The sequence below is a fragment of the Heterocephalus glaber genome, unplaced genomic scaffold (genome assembly GCF_053883595.1).
Source record: "Heterocephalus glaber isolate CG9 unplaced genomic scaffold, H.glaber_assembly_v1.0 deba00001553, whole genome shotgun sequence".
In the NCBI taxonomy this organism is placed as follows: domain Eukaryota; kingdom Metazoa; phylum Chordata; class Mammalia; order Rodentia; family Bathyergidae; genus Heterocephalus; species Heterocephalus glaber.
The window spans coordinates 30,148,242-30,163,148 of NW_028258344.1; the positions used below are offsets into that span (position 1 = coordinate 30,148,242).

Here is a 14,907-nt window from a genome sequence, read left to right on the forward strand (position 1 = left end):
TCAGATCTGGCAGTATGTAGAAAGTGGTTTTATTTTAGGGATGGGAGTGTTGGTTCAACATTGGAAGATCCACTCCCATAAGTCATCATTCTAACAGAGGAAAGGAAAAAGCCATATGATCCTGTCAGTAGTGGGAGAAAAAGTATTGGACTAAATTCTACAGCTGTTCATGGTAAAAGCTATCAGGAGACTAGAAATAGAATCTTCTCAACAGATCAGACATGTACTCCATACTTCCAGCAAAAACGCCTTATATGAATGGAAAATATGTAAAGCTTTCTCCCTAAGGTGGGGAACAAGGGCAGATAAGCCTACTCTTTATCTGTCCACTAAACTTTGAAACATATGCCCAAAACACACTAGTCTGGCAATAAAAAGAAACAGCATAGGATTGGCAAAGCAGAAGTAAAATCTTTATATGTAGATGAAATGATCATCTACAGAGAAAATACTAAGAAATCTCTAGGAGCCCTTAGAATTTGTATTTGAATTTAGCAGGATTAGAAAACACAAGGTATATATAACAATTCAGGTGTATGTATACTTTCTATAAATGAAGAATTGGATATTGAAATTTAAAAGTTATGTAGGAGTACAAAGGAGTGTAAAGTAAAAAGAAAAAAATAACAGTGTTGGAAGACATTTATTACCTAATTTTAAGACTTCCTCTAAAGCTACAGTAATCAAGGCAATGCTGGCGTAAGGAAAGACATATAGATCATTGGAATAAAACAGAGAATCTAGAAATAGAACCACACATATATGGTCCACTGAGTTTTGAAAGATTGTTTAACATTAACATTTTATAGAACATAAGAGGAGAGAGCAGAGGAAAAAGATCAGAGGAAACTCAACTCAATAGCAGAGGGAAAGATAATGTTTTCAACAAATGGTACTAGATCATCTGGTAACCGCAAGTAAAAAATTAACCTCAACCCTTTATTTCCATACATAAAAATAACTTGAAAGGATCTATGAACCTAAATATGAAAGACTAAAACTATAAAACTTTAAGAAGAAATTAAATGTTCACGAATTTAGGGTAGGCAAGAATTTCCTCAAATATAAAAAACATGATGTATAAAAGAAACAATTGATAAATGAGATTCCATCAAAATTTAGAACTTTAAATAACATTGTTAAGAAACTGTAAAGTAGTCCTTAAACAGACCATATTTATAATACATATAACCTATGGCCAGAATATATAAATAACTCTTACAGCTCATTAACAGACAACCCAATCAAAAAGTAGACACAAGAAGATGATAAATAGCCAGTACAGCACAAGGAAAGGTGTGCAACACTAGAATCAGAAAAATACTAATCAATAAAATAACAAGATCATATTATACACTCATTAGGAGATTAAGTTAAAAGTATTAAAAGAACAGATGTCAGCTTAGGTGTGAGCCAGTTAGAACTTTTGAATACTGCTAATGTGAATGTAAGATGATAAAACTATTTTGGACAACAATATAGAAATTACTTGTATTACTGTTAAGAACCAACAGTTTTGTTCTTAAGTTTTTACTTAAGAGGAATGAAAACACATGTTCACAATAGATTTGTATATACAAGTTGACTCTCCCTTATCTGAAATTCTTGGGACCAGAAGTGTTTCAGATTTTAGTTAGAAATCCACTTGATCTGCAAAGAGGATAGCTACTCCTGCTTTTCTGGAGTTCCTGTCACGTGGAGTATTGTTTTCCACCCTTTAACTTTCAGTCTATGAATTTCTTTTTGAATTAAGGGTGTTTCTTTTATGCAGCATATTGTTGGATCTTGCTTCTTGACCCATTCTGCCAGTCTGTTTCTTTTGAATGGTGAATTGAGACCATTAACATTGATGGTTATAACGGGTACATATTAACTTATCATTGTCATAACTTTTTCTTTTTGTTGGATTCTCCCCCTTTGCATTTAATTTCTTGTCATGCCAAACAGATTCATTCTGCTGTGCTTCCTGGGGTTGTGATCCTCATTGTCTTTTCCTAGGATATTGTCTAAAATGTTTTGGAGTGCTGGTTTGGTATTCATGAAGTTCCTAAGGTGCTGTCTGTCATGAAAGTATCTTATTTCTCCATCAATTTTGAAAGATAGCTCTGCAGGGTACATCAATCTGGGTTGGAGGCTGTTTTCCTTTAGGGCTTGGAATACATCACTCCAAGCTCTTTTTGCCTTGAGGGTTTGCACTGAGAAATCTGCTGTGATTCTGATGGGCTTTCCTTTGTATGTGATTTGTTTCTTTTCTCTAACTGCTTGTAGAATTTTGTTCTTCTGTTGGGTTTCTGGAATCCTATTATATGCCTATGTGTAGTTTTTTTTAATCAAAGCTAGTTGGAGTCCTATATGCCTCATTTATCAGTATGTTGAGTTCCTTTCCCCTGCTTGGAACGTTTTCTGTCATCACTTCTGTGAACATTTTTTTTATGTCATCTGCGCTGTCTCCTGTTTCTTCATTGACTCCAGTCAGTCTTGTGTTATTCTTCTTTGCATTGTCTAGTAGCTGCTGGATTAATTTCTTGTGGTTTCTTACAATTTTAAGAAATTTTTCTTTTCCTGGTCACTAATTCCAATTTCATCTTCTGTATCTGAAATTCTGTCCTCACATTGGCTCATTCTGCTGTTTAGACTTTCAATGGAGTTTTTCATCTCCTGGAAATCTGTATCTGTTTTATGGATTTCATTTGTTTCCTATGTTGGGATTCAGTCATGTTCCTCAGCTCCTCTATTTTTTTTTATCTGTGTCCTCTCTAGATTTATTAATCATGTCTTGCACTATGGGCACAATCTCTGTTGTTATCTGAGAAATTATTTCTGATTTCATTTTTTCCAGATCCTGTTTTGTTGCCAGTTCAGGGAGTCCAGGTGGTTGACTATCAGATTGTTCCATCTTGTTTCCCTTTGGGGTTGCTGTAGGTGATCTGGAAGTCTGTTTTTGAGGCTTGTTTACATCTCTTCTCATTTTGATGGGTGTGTGTGGGGGGGGTAGTGCTGCTGGCGCCCACACGGCTCACCTCCTCTGTGCTGTGAGTGACACTATGGTGACCCGGGAGTCTCCTCCAGGGCACTAGGATTGGCTCACCCCCTCTGTGCTGGGAGTGGTGCTATGGCAGCCTGGGAGCCTCCTCTTTCCAATCTTTCTTGATGTTGATAGCTTAAAAATGGATCAGCTTTTCTTCTTACAGAATGATACCAAATATTTTATTGTAAAAATTTCTATAAAGTTTAGCCAAATTTCTCAGGTAGTGTCAGATTGTTTTTATGTTGTCTATCCAATGTTCAAAGTTTAGTTGGGATGTCAAGAAGTTTCCAAATGCAGCTTTTGTTATTCAAATGTCACTTGTTGTATGCTGTTATATATTGTTCTTGTGTTCATCATTTGTAGATTTATGAATTAATTTATTCAGCAATTAATGATTCAGTAAGCATAATAATCCAAAATAATAGGCAGGTCATGCTACATGGATTATTTCACTTAATACAATACTTAATCAGAGAGGTTTTTATTATTACCCCAACTGTTGAGATATAAAAATTGAAACTTAAACGAGTTCATTTGCCCAAAGTCTCATAGCTAGTAAACAGGAAACATGGCCCTCTGGTGCCAAAGCTGTGCTCCTTTTGATAGCCTACCTACTAACCATCAGATATATAGAAATTGAAGCAACCTATTCTCCATGAACTCAAAACTTAGTGGATGACACAGGCCTGCAACTGAGCAGCTTGAGTATCTAGAAGCAGGAAATAAACCAACTATTTTGAGCCCACAAAGTACCTTTTTATAGGTAGGCATCTGATACATTCTGTTAAATGAATAATTAGGGCAAACATGTTAAAAAACCTCCTAATGAGTTACTTAATTATACCTAAGATTTGCAACTTCTTTTTAAAATGAATATATATATATATATATATTTATATATATTTAGTTCTTTTACTGGTACATTTTAGGTATACAATTTGTTTACATTTATCATTGGGTGTTTGTACCTGTACATGATATATCTTAATTATTTTTTTTTTCCCATTACCTGTGCATCCTTCACCCCCTCTGCCCTTCCCTATTTACATAGATTTCATATCCATTTTTTTTTCTTTTCTCATACTTTTTCCTTTCCCTCTTCTCCTTTTCCCTTCCCCTCCCTTCACTCCTTCATCTTTGGACATTTTTTCCTATTTCAAATTACCAATTATTCATTTTAATCATTTTAGCCCTTGTTTACACTATCAGTTTCTCACACTAGTGAAACTATTCAGTATTTACACATGTGTGTCCTATTTATTTCACTTAAGAGTATGGCCTCGATATGCATCCATTTAGCTATAAATGACTCTAGTTTTTCATTCTTTATGGCTGAGTAGTACTCCATTTTTTAAAGAAACCACATCTTCTTTATCCAGTTTCCAGTCGATGGGCACTTGGGCTGCTTCCAAGCTTTAGCTATTACAAACTGTGCCACTATGAACATGGGTGCACATATATCACTGTGGTATGATTTTTTAAATTCTTTTGGGAAGATATCCAGCAGGGGAATAGCTGGGTCAAATGGGACTTCTAGTCCTAGTTCTTTGAGGTATCTCCATACTGGCTTCCACAGTGGTTGCACCAGTCTGCACTCCCACCAGCAATGGAGAAGGGTTCCTTTCTCCCCACACCCCTCCAGCATTTGTTATTTGTTGATTTCTTGATAGCAGCCATTCTTTGTGGGGTGAGGTGGAATCTCAGTGTTGTTTTCATCTACATCTCTCGAATGATGAGTGATGTTGAACATTTTTTCATATATTTGTTTGCTGCCTTTACTTCCTTGTCTGAGAAATATCTGTTCATTTCAGATGCCCATTTTTTAATTGGGTCTTTGAATTTGGGGGCTCTGATTTTTTTCAATTCTTTATATATTCTAGATAGTAGTCCTTTCTCTGAGGTACAGCTGCTAAATTTTTTTTTCCCATATTGTAGGTTGTCTTTTAGTTCTGTTGGTGGTTTCTTTTGCAATGCAGAAGCTTTTAAATAAGATGAGATCCCAGTTGTTGATTCTTTGTGCTAGTTCCCGTGCTACTGAGGTTTTGTTCATGAAGTGTTTTCCTATGCCAATGTCATCAAGAGTTCTACCTAACTTATCTTCCAGCAAGTTTAGTGTTTCTGTCTTAATATTTATATCTTTAGTCCACTTTGATCTTAGTTTAGTGCATGGTGGTGGGTATGGGCCTAGTTTTAATCTTTGGCAGGTTGAAATCCAGTTTTTCCTACACCATTTATTAAAGAGGCTATCTTTCCTCCAATGATGGTGGTTGGCTCCTTTGTCAAAGATGAGGTGGCTGCATATGTCTGGAGTTGTTTCTGCATCTTCTAATCTATTGCACTGATCCTCAGGTCTGTTCCTTTGCCAGTACCATGCTGATTTTATCACAGTAGCTTTGTAGTATAGTTTCAAGTTGGGGCTTATGATACCCCCAGCCATGTCTCTGTTGCTTAGAATTGCTTTAGCTATTCTAGGTCTCTTAAAGTTCCAAATGAATTTTTGGATTGTTTTCTCTAGCTCTGTGAAGTATATTGTTGGAATTTCAATTGGCATTGCATTGAATCTATATAGTAGTTTTGGAAGTATGGCTATTTTCACTTTATTGGTTCTTCCTACCCAGGAGCAAGGGATGTCTTTCCATTTTCTTGTATCCTCTTCGATCTCTTTTTTCAGAGTGCTATAGTTTTCAGTGTAGAGGTCTTTTGGTTCCTTTGTTAGATTGATTCCCAGATATTTCATTTTTTTGGATGCTATTGTAAAAGGAATTGTTTCCCTAATTTCTCTCTCAGTGAGTTTGTTATTTGTGCACAAGAAGGCTATTGTTTTTTGAGTGTTGACCTTGTATCCAGCTACTCTACTGAATCTGTCAATTAAGTCTAGAAGTCTTTTGGCTGAGTTTTTTGGGTCTTCTATTTAAAGTATCATATTGTCAGCAAATACTGACAGTTTATCTTCTTCTTTTCCTATCTTTGTTCCTTTTTCTTTTCTAATTGCTATGACTAATGTTTCCAGAACTATATTGAACAGGAGTGGTGATAGTGGGCATTTAAATATGCAGTGAAATAGCCTATAGTTGAAAGAGTTAATTATTTAAAAACAATTGACATTTTTACTCATGGTTGCAGACTGAGTCTTCACAGGCAGAGAATTTTGATGGCTACTAGTAAATCTGTAAAATATATTGTTAAATGAATCTTCTTTTGGAGGCCCATATTACCTGAGTTAAATTGCTACATTTAATTTATATATTTTATCAGTTTTCCTCCTCTTTCTGTAGCATATTACCAATTGTATAATTCTGTTTATGTGAAGTTTCTCTTATGTTCAGTTTTTATTTCACAGAATTACTGTCGCTAAAGGGTTTGTGAATATCAGCAAATCCACTCTTATGTCTATAGGCAAAATCCCAGAAGAAAACTTGTTGGTATTATTTTGGAAATCAGACAATGTGTTCACTTTCTCTTTTTAATATTTTGATATTTAGTAATATTTATTATTTGTAAAACATCATCATTATTAGTCATGAGAAAGAGTCAACTTGACCTAATGGGGAAAATAGAGTATTTCATGTAGAGAATATGGCATAGAATCAGTTCTGGCATTAAATAACTATGTGCATTTCAACAAGTCACAAGATATATGCATTGTAGTTTCCTCCTCTCTATAAATAAGCACATCTCTTTTATTGTAAATGACCACCACGATCAGATCTCTTTATACTAAGTTAAGTGATATATTTCTGTTAACAATCTACAATTTTGAAAATGCTTGAAAAGAGAACTTTTAATGACAATTATAAATATAAATATAATAAATATATAAATATATAAAGAGGGAGAAGATCAAGGATTTCACAGAGCACAGTTTATTGGGGGCACTTACAGACAGAAGCATGGTCTTGGATTTCATCAAGACCCAAGTCTCAAAATTAGGTTTCAGATTTATTTCAAAATTAGTTAAGTAGAATTGTATATATATTGATCAAGACAAAAGTAATTTCATCCAAGTCAGGATGTACCTGGTTTAATCTTAAGCTCATATGATGGATTTGGGCATATTCCTGGCACCAGGGTCTGATTGTAAGGGTCTATATATCACTATTGGTTTTGCCTACTTATAGTTTGCTGGGAAACGTGCAGGAAAAACCATGTTACCCAGGAGCAGTCATGGCCATTACAACTCAAGATGGGAGCAACCATGTTAAGCTGAATCCACACATCCCACTCCTTGTAACTGATTTTTAACAAACACTGGAGAGAATGTGCTCTGTGAAGAAAACTGCCAGAATCTAGCCCAAACAAAGTTGTCCTAAGGCACAGGGAACAAAGCCTGCATAACATAATTCACCTTGAGAATCAAGTCCATCATATCTGAGACATGAACAGTGTTGCTGTTATGAACTGTAATGGCAGACATAAGGCTTGTGTAAGCATTTTCTTGTAGTCCACATGGACAAGGAGGATATAGGACAAAGAATAACTTGCAAGGAGAAAGTAGAATGAGTTATAAAAACAGTCTTGTTTTTGTTGAGCCACATTTAAGACAATCAGAGTTTAATGGAAGGTACTTTGAGAAGAGCTGATGTCCTGCTCTGACACTAGAGAAGCCTCTTAAGTCAAAACAATTGAGATAATAAGAATAACAAATGTTTACTTGGTATTTTCCATTGCTAGAGACTTATCCACTCCATGTTAGTAGGTAGGTAGATGCCATTATTATTTCTATTCCACAGATGAGGCCTAGAAAGATTGAGGTGGGATATGAAAGGTGGCTTCAGGATCTACACTGCTAACCACCAAACTAACAAGTGAGGTTCATGAATCCTCACGAGGAACTCATGACCTTCTTACTTATCAATATAGCATTCACTGATAGACTCTATGTAGATGTTGAGCTAAGCTTATCAAAAATTCTATGCACTACATTTTTATTAGTAAAAATTTAAAAATCATGGCACTAGTCTTCAGTCATCTACATTTAACTGCTTAGGGATATGTCCTGGGAAATCTGGTTTTCAAAACTCCCCAGGTGATCTCTATGTCCAGTTAATGTTAACAAATACTTCCTTAAGTCTTTTCTTTCTACCTCAACATCCCTTGGATAAAACGCAATGGTTTTCAAAGTTTGGATCTGCAAATGGCAGCATCAGCAACATCTGGATGCTTGCTAGAACTGCAAATTCTATGGCCCCCATCTAGGCCTCTCAAATTGAATCTTTGGAATGGAGCCCCTCAATATTGTGCTTTAACAAGCCTTCTACCTAGTTTTCATGCATGGTAAAGTTTGAGAACCATTGATTTTAGGCAATTACTACAACTTACTTGTACATAAGAAATTTTTATATTTAAGTCATTTATGTTAAATATTAGATTGCCTAAATTGTTATTTCCCCCCTTTGCAAGCCAGTGTTGATGAGTTTACCTATTGTATTTATTCTTTTTCACCTGTCTAATCTGCCTCATTATTAAATAAGATCTTGCTAGGTTTCTTGTAGGCTTATATTGATGGATTTTGTTTAGATGAGATTGCATAGTAAAAATTATTCTGGATTTTTCCTCAGTGAGACTCAAATAGGAATTATGAACAATTTATCATCTACCAATTTGCTTTGATAGTATAAATAGGAAATATAGGCAAACAGATTTGATTAGAAAGCTATACTTCCAAAATTAAGTGAAGAGTTAAAAAGTGGTATATAAAATCGAATCTGTTACTTTTCTTTTTTTTTTGTTGTTGTAAATTGTAGTAATTGTTGCAGTTAAGGAGGAACATGCTTGGAAAGCCAGATGGCAGTTTAGACAAGGTCAGAATCATTATTTGATAAGGTCATCACATTGCTGGGTCTGATTCTTGGCTTTGCAGGCTCAGAAAGTAATTTTTCAAGCTTGTCCGGAAGTGACATCCTCTGGGCATTTTTACAAAACCAAATCCCTAAGAGACTGGTGTGTTGTCCAAAGTTTTAACTTATTAATTCTCTATTTTAAATATTGAAATTTCAGGTAAAATAGAATGTTTGTCTTGGCATGAATGAACTCTTTCTCCTCAGCAAAACTTCAAAAAAGACAAATTATAATCAAAAGGTTGCTTGGTGAGCATAGAGCCAGTCCAGGAGGAATGAACTGGATGAACACATGTCTATTACATCTGCCTCCACTTGGGCTGTGCCATAAGAGAGACTGGATACTTATTTCTTGGATCAGGGCATGCATTCTTCTGGATCATCTTGGATGCTTTCTCTTTAAATATCCTTTACTGTCGCTCTTTCCAATAATATATATAGAATGTATATTACTATGTTCTGTCTTTATAATAGAGACAACACAGTTCATTTGATTATACATTCTAGTATCCCTTTTTTGATAGGACTAATCCTAATTTTAATTAATACAATTTGAATATTACCAAACTCCCCAGTCAACAATTCATAGGGTGTTCTTTATGGTCAGTAATTTTTTTTATTTTACAAGAAACCATTCTAGGTTGTTGCATGTTGTATATTGATTTTCCATGTTTTCATTGTATTTTAAAATTATAACTTGGATGCTATATATGTGATTGCTTGTAGGAGCAGAGGTGAGTGAGATGTTTGGTTGTTGTTCTGCTGCATTTGATCAAATTTGGCAAACCATTATTTGTGAGAAAAAAATGTATGGTAATATTAAGGAATAAACCTCTGCTAGTTGTAATATAGTGCTTTGGCACTTAGACGTTTTAATTTTCCATTTATAGAAAGAACACTAAATGTGCTTTCTTTGACACAGATTTTTAAAAACCATTTATTATTCCTGACTGTCCATAAAAGTAAAATAAGAAACATAAATCGATTTAAGATATTCTTAAATGATTGTACATACGGAATTCTATTCTTCTGAATCATTATTTAACTTAGAGGCACTGACAGGTGTGTTTGCAACATAATACCAGCATCAATGCCATCAAAAGCATTGATGAAGCTGTGTTTACTTAAAAAGTGCCCTGTTGATAATCCTTTTACAAGTTTTTGTGATGTTCCATTCCTATTTGACTACTCATATTTATGCTTTATTTTCTCCCTTGAATCACAGGTAGCTGGAAGGTAAAAACTTTCCTTCAAAGACAGCAGGAAGTTCTGGCTAAAGGAGTTCTATACAATATGTGAACTGATTACCAGCATCTCAGTGCTTTGAAATTTTTCCTGTTCATTTGGAGGTAATTAGCAATTTATCCATCTTCCCTTACATTGCTTGGTAATGGAGAGATAATTCTTTTTGTAAACTTGGCATGACCTACATTATCAGAAGCTTATTTGAAATGCAGAATCTCTGGCTCCACCCCAGACTACTAAATCAGACTCTGAATATTTAACAAAATGCCCAGGTGATTCAAGTTTAGAGAAGCATTACCATGCATCTGAGCTTCTTTATTTCCCCCTGTGGTACTGGGGATAGAGCCCAGGTTAGAGTTGACTTTGTGATTCCCCTGCCTCTGCTTTTCTTAATTACTGTCATGCTCTTCATTGCTTCTTTGCAGGAAAACTTAGATTTGTTGTTATTTCTCCAATAATGACTATTTAATGATTTCCCTCACTCTTCTATTTTTCTATATTTCTTCCCAAGTGCTAACTTAATTTTAATGAACAATCATAGCTCTTTTTAAAAGACATTTTAAATAATTACTCCTAGTACCAATCGTGTACATAATTTAATTGAAACAATAGAATATGAACAATGTGAGCACATTTGTCACAATCCCTGGCTATTAGTAACTGTAAAGTGAAATATTCAATTTCCGATACACAAAATTGTGAACAAAATATATATGCTCTAGAATTAATGAAATATATGGCAAAAATTTTCTTAAGCCCCAGACTTTTCCTATTTGCTGCTTTACTCTTCTCTTCCAAAAAGGGAGATGGCAATGGCATTGAGATTATATTTTTGGCTCGATGTGTTAGGAGATGAGGGCTCTTGGAATATGCAGATAGGGGTAGTAAGCAGAGCAGGGGAAAGAATGTGGAATGGCAGTTCATGTGTCTTCAGGATTAGTGATTCCAATTTGAGAAAATATTTATTTCTTTTAGTGTTAATCCTTGACAGCAAAAACAATTTCCTGTACCCTTGTACTAACAGTTCTTACTTCTCCAGATTCTATGTAGTTCTCTAGGTGGCCTTTTTATTTTGGATAGTTGCATTGCTACAACTTCAATTAGGCATAGTCAGTTACCAGTCTCATAGAGTGGCTCAGAGTGCAAGGACAGAGGAAAAAATCCCATCAAATTTACTTGGCTGGAATAATATAGGTATATGTATTCAGTCTAGTCCAGAATTATTGATTTGCTCATTCCACATTTTTTTTCTGGTAAATTCTCAATTGGTTTGCAGCTGTTCTTTAGGCCAGGCATTACAAAGTTAGACTGCTGAGCATAAGACAGTCCAGCTTCATCTACATGAAAGCTCTCAGATCTTAAATTCTTTCATATTTAATTTCATGCAGATATTTTCTTCCATCTTCCCAAGCTCATTGAAATTCTGCAATATTTCTGGGCAAACTTAACCTATAGGTTATGAATTGGTAGAAGATGTATCCTTTTGAACTTTAATATGTCTTTAAAAATAGGATAATCATGCTGAAAGGCAACCCATGTAATATGTACTAGGTTTAATTTTTTGTAAATTGAATGTATAATCCTTGATAATTTATTTTTTCCTACAGATATTTTTATATTTAAAGTAAGCAATCACTGAGAGAAGCAGTGGAGAAAAACATCCATTTTGTAGACAAAGTCCTATAAGTCTTACAGCTTTTACACATCAAAGAAAAAGAATTTCTTTTTTGGGGGTACACAGTACCCAAAGAGACTGGCTGTGTGCATTTATCTTTAGTAACCCATAGCTACTTGGGAAGCTAAAATGTGCCACTATATCAAAGAGATGAATTCTTTAAACATTCCCACACCATCATCCACATTTCCTTAACAGTTCTTTATTGTGCACTGATGCTGAGACTCCTGTTCTTTTTCCAAGAATATTTGAAACTTTCCACTATAAAAATCACATTATCTAGTTCCAAATAGAACTTGAATACTGAATACTTTTGAGGGAAGAAATAGAGTAGTTTAAAATAAAAAAAACCCAACAGAAAACAAAAACCTTTAATCCAATGATCATTATGAATTTGTAAATACTAGGATGGGAGAGAGGGTAATTTTTTATGCAACTTGACTAGGCTAAAGGATGCCCAGAGAGCTAATAAAATATTGTTTTCTGGGTGTGATGTGAGGGTGTTTATGAAAGAGATTAGTATTTGCATCATTAGCCTAAGTAAAGAACATCCACTCTCACAATTCAGGTGGTCATCATCCAATCTGTTGAAGTCCTGAAAATAACAGAAAGGTGGAGGAACAGTGAATTTTCTCTCTCTACTTAAGCTGAGACAACCATTTTCTCTTGCTTTTGGACTTTAGTACACCTGGTTCTTGGGCTTTTAGACTAAGACTGTGACATACAATATCTACTCCGTGGTTTATAGGCATTTGGATTTGCAACAAATCACCCTTTCACCTTTTTTGGGTCCCTAACTTGCAGATGGAAAATTATAGGACTTCTCAGCCTCCATGAATGCATGAACAAGTTATGACTATTAATCATGATATGTCAACTTCATTGGATTAAGAAATGCCTCACAGGTTAGTAAATTACACTCCATGGTGGGCCATGGAGGTGTGACCTTGGAGTCTGTATCTGGGCTCTGGCTCCTTACTCCCTGGCACTGTTCTCTTGATGTCTTTCTCAGCTACAGCTTTACTGTATCCTCCAAATCTGTGAATCAAATAATCCTATTCTGTTTTAAATTGAACGTGTTAAGTAGTTTGCCCAGCAGTAGAAAAGTTGACTAATACAGAAAAATGGTATCAGAGAATTAAGGTCATTATTGGGACTGTACCTTACCATGTGGTTTAGATGCCTCTGGAACTGGTTTTCAGAAGGAGTTGGAAAGGCTTGGAGATACAGCCCAGAGAAGCCCCAGAGTGCTATAAGTAGAGCTTGATGGGTGATTCTTGGTCAGCAATCAGAACACCAGAATGCTGATAGAAATGAGGAAATTAAAGACCAGGCTCAGTTGGTTTTAAATGGGAATTGACAATTGGACTAGAGGCCATATAGGCCATATATATTACACTCTGGCAAAAAAAGTCTACATGTTGCCTATTTCCTGAAGCTTTGTGGGAGACTAAGATTAAAGGTAATGGATTAATTTATCTGCCAGAGCAAATATCAGTGCAGTCCAATGTCTAGGCTGTAGCATGGGCACTGTTGTCAGCTTTTCGCCAGATGTATAGTGAGAATTGGGAGCAAAAAGTGGAGAGAAAAATTTGAAAGTCTTAAATTTTGACCCCAAAAGGAATGATGTGTAAATCAGGAGCCAAAGGATGCATGGTTTCTGAAGAGATTAGCACTGTTGAAAAAAAATCCAAGTACTTATTCCTGAAACCAAATCCAGGGATAAGAAGAAAGATGGTTGGAGAGTATCTCAGAAATCAGAAAGCTCATGTATTGGCTCAGGGGTACAAAAGTGTCAAATTTCATTTGAGAACAGAGTTTCTGCACCTCCTAGGGAATTGGTTCCCCAAGAGTCACTTTATTGTGCTAAGCCATTCAGGACCACTGCAGCCCTGGTCCAAGGAGTCCTGGCTATTTCTCTCATTGACATCAGATATTGACACCATCCTTTTATGTTGGTTTTACAAGAATTCAGAACGTAAGAATTGTGGAGTCAAGGAGGCTTCCACACTAATGTCAAAGAAAGACCTGAGAGGCCAGGCAAGGAGCTGTTGAGAGGGCAGTGAGCAAAGCAATGGGAATTAAGCCAGTGGTGCAGTGAAGACCCCAAATACTTGGAGATACCAGAAATGTGGAACATCTGCTGAGGAAAGTTGCAGGACATGAGTGGAGCCACCCAAGAAAGAGACTATGCAGCAAGGCCATAGGGCTAGGGTTGTTTAAGCCATCTGAAACTCAAATCTTAGTACCATGTGTCCTGGATACTGGACATAGAATTATAGGACTTAATGTTTGCCTGCTGGAATTTGGTCTTCTTTTAGTCCAATTCTTTTCTACTCCTTATTCCTTCCTTTTGGAATGGAAATGTTTACCTCATTCTATTTTACCTTGAGAATATGTAACTTGGTTTTGATATTTTACAGGGATACACAGTTAAAAGTTTACCTTGAGTCTCAGAAGAGACTTTGGCTTGTACTTTTGAGTGATGCTGGGACTGCTGAGACACAGATTACTCTGTTTCAGTTGTAGGTAGGAAACTTGTACTGTGTTAGGCAGAATTATGACCTTGTATGTTTTAGAGATTAAGTATGGTTTAAGGAGATAATTTGGGTGTCAAGTTGACAAGGGGTGGGAAGTGACATTTTAGCTGGACTGTCAACTTTATTAGCTTGGGTGATGTCCATAGGATTAATAAGGCACACTTGTGGGTGTGTCTGGGTGGGTCACAGAGGAATGACATTAGGATCTATATCTGGTCCCTGGCCCTTTATGCTCTAAGACTGCTTCCCTGCTCTACTTCATAGATACCATGGAAGCACCTTTGTCCTGCCACACCCTTTCATTGTGATGTGTCTGCCTTAGAGCCAGCCAACCATGGGCTGAATCCCGTGAACCTGTGAGCCAAATTAAACATCTCCTCCTTTATGTGTGGTTGTCAGGTAGTTTGTCTTGCAACAGAAAAGCTGACTTATGCACCAATCATTCATAATAATACAAACACACATGCTATTGGTTCTTCTTTTCTGGAGAACTCTGACTAATGTAATAAGATTAAATGTGAGTATATTGAATTCAAACAGACTAGAATTACATTTATGTTTTCTCTGTTCTGATCATGGCAA

At 35.8% G+C, this 14,907-nt stretch overlaps 1 long non-coding RNA gene across 1 annotated transcript in view; it reads left to right on the forward strand.

The window, feature by feature from the left end:
• The window catches only part of LOC110348540 (uncharacterized), a 188,845-nt gene that overhangs the window by 122,587 nt on the left and 51,351 nt on the right, over window positions 1-14,907 (forward strand). Inside the window, exons 6-9 of the long non-coding RNA XR_015442764.1 lie at window positions 10,091-10,214; window positions 12,590-12,690; window positions 14,209-14,314; window positions 14,590-14,681. This is a non-coding gene — a long non-coding RNA (uncharacterized LOC110348540). The remainder of the gene's footprint in view (window positions 1-10,090; window positions 10,215-12,589; window positions 12,691-14,208; window positions 14,315-14,589; window positions 14,682-14,907) is intronic.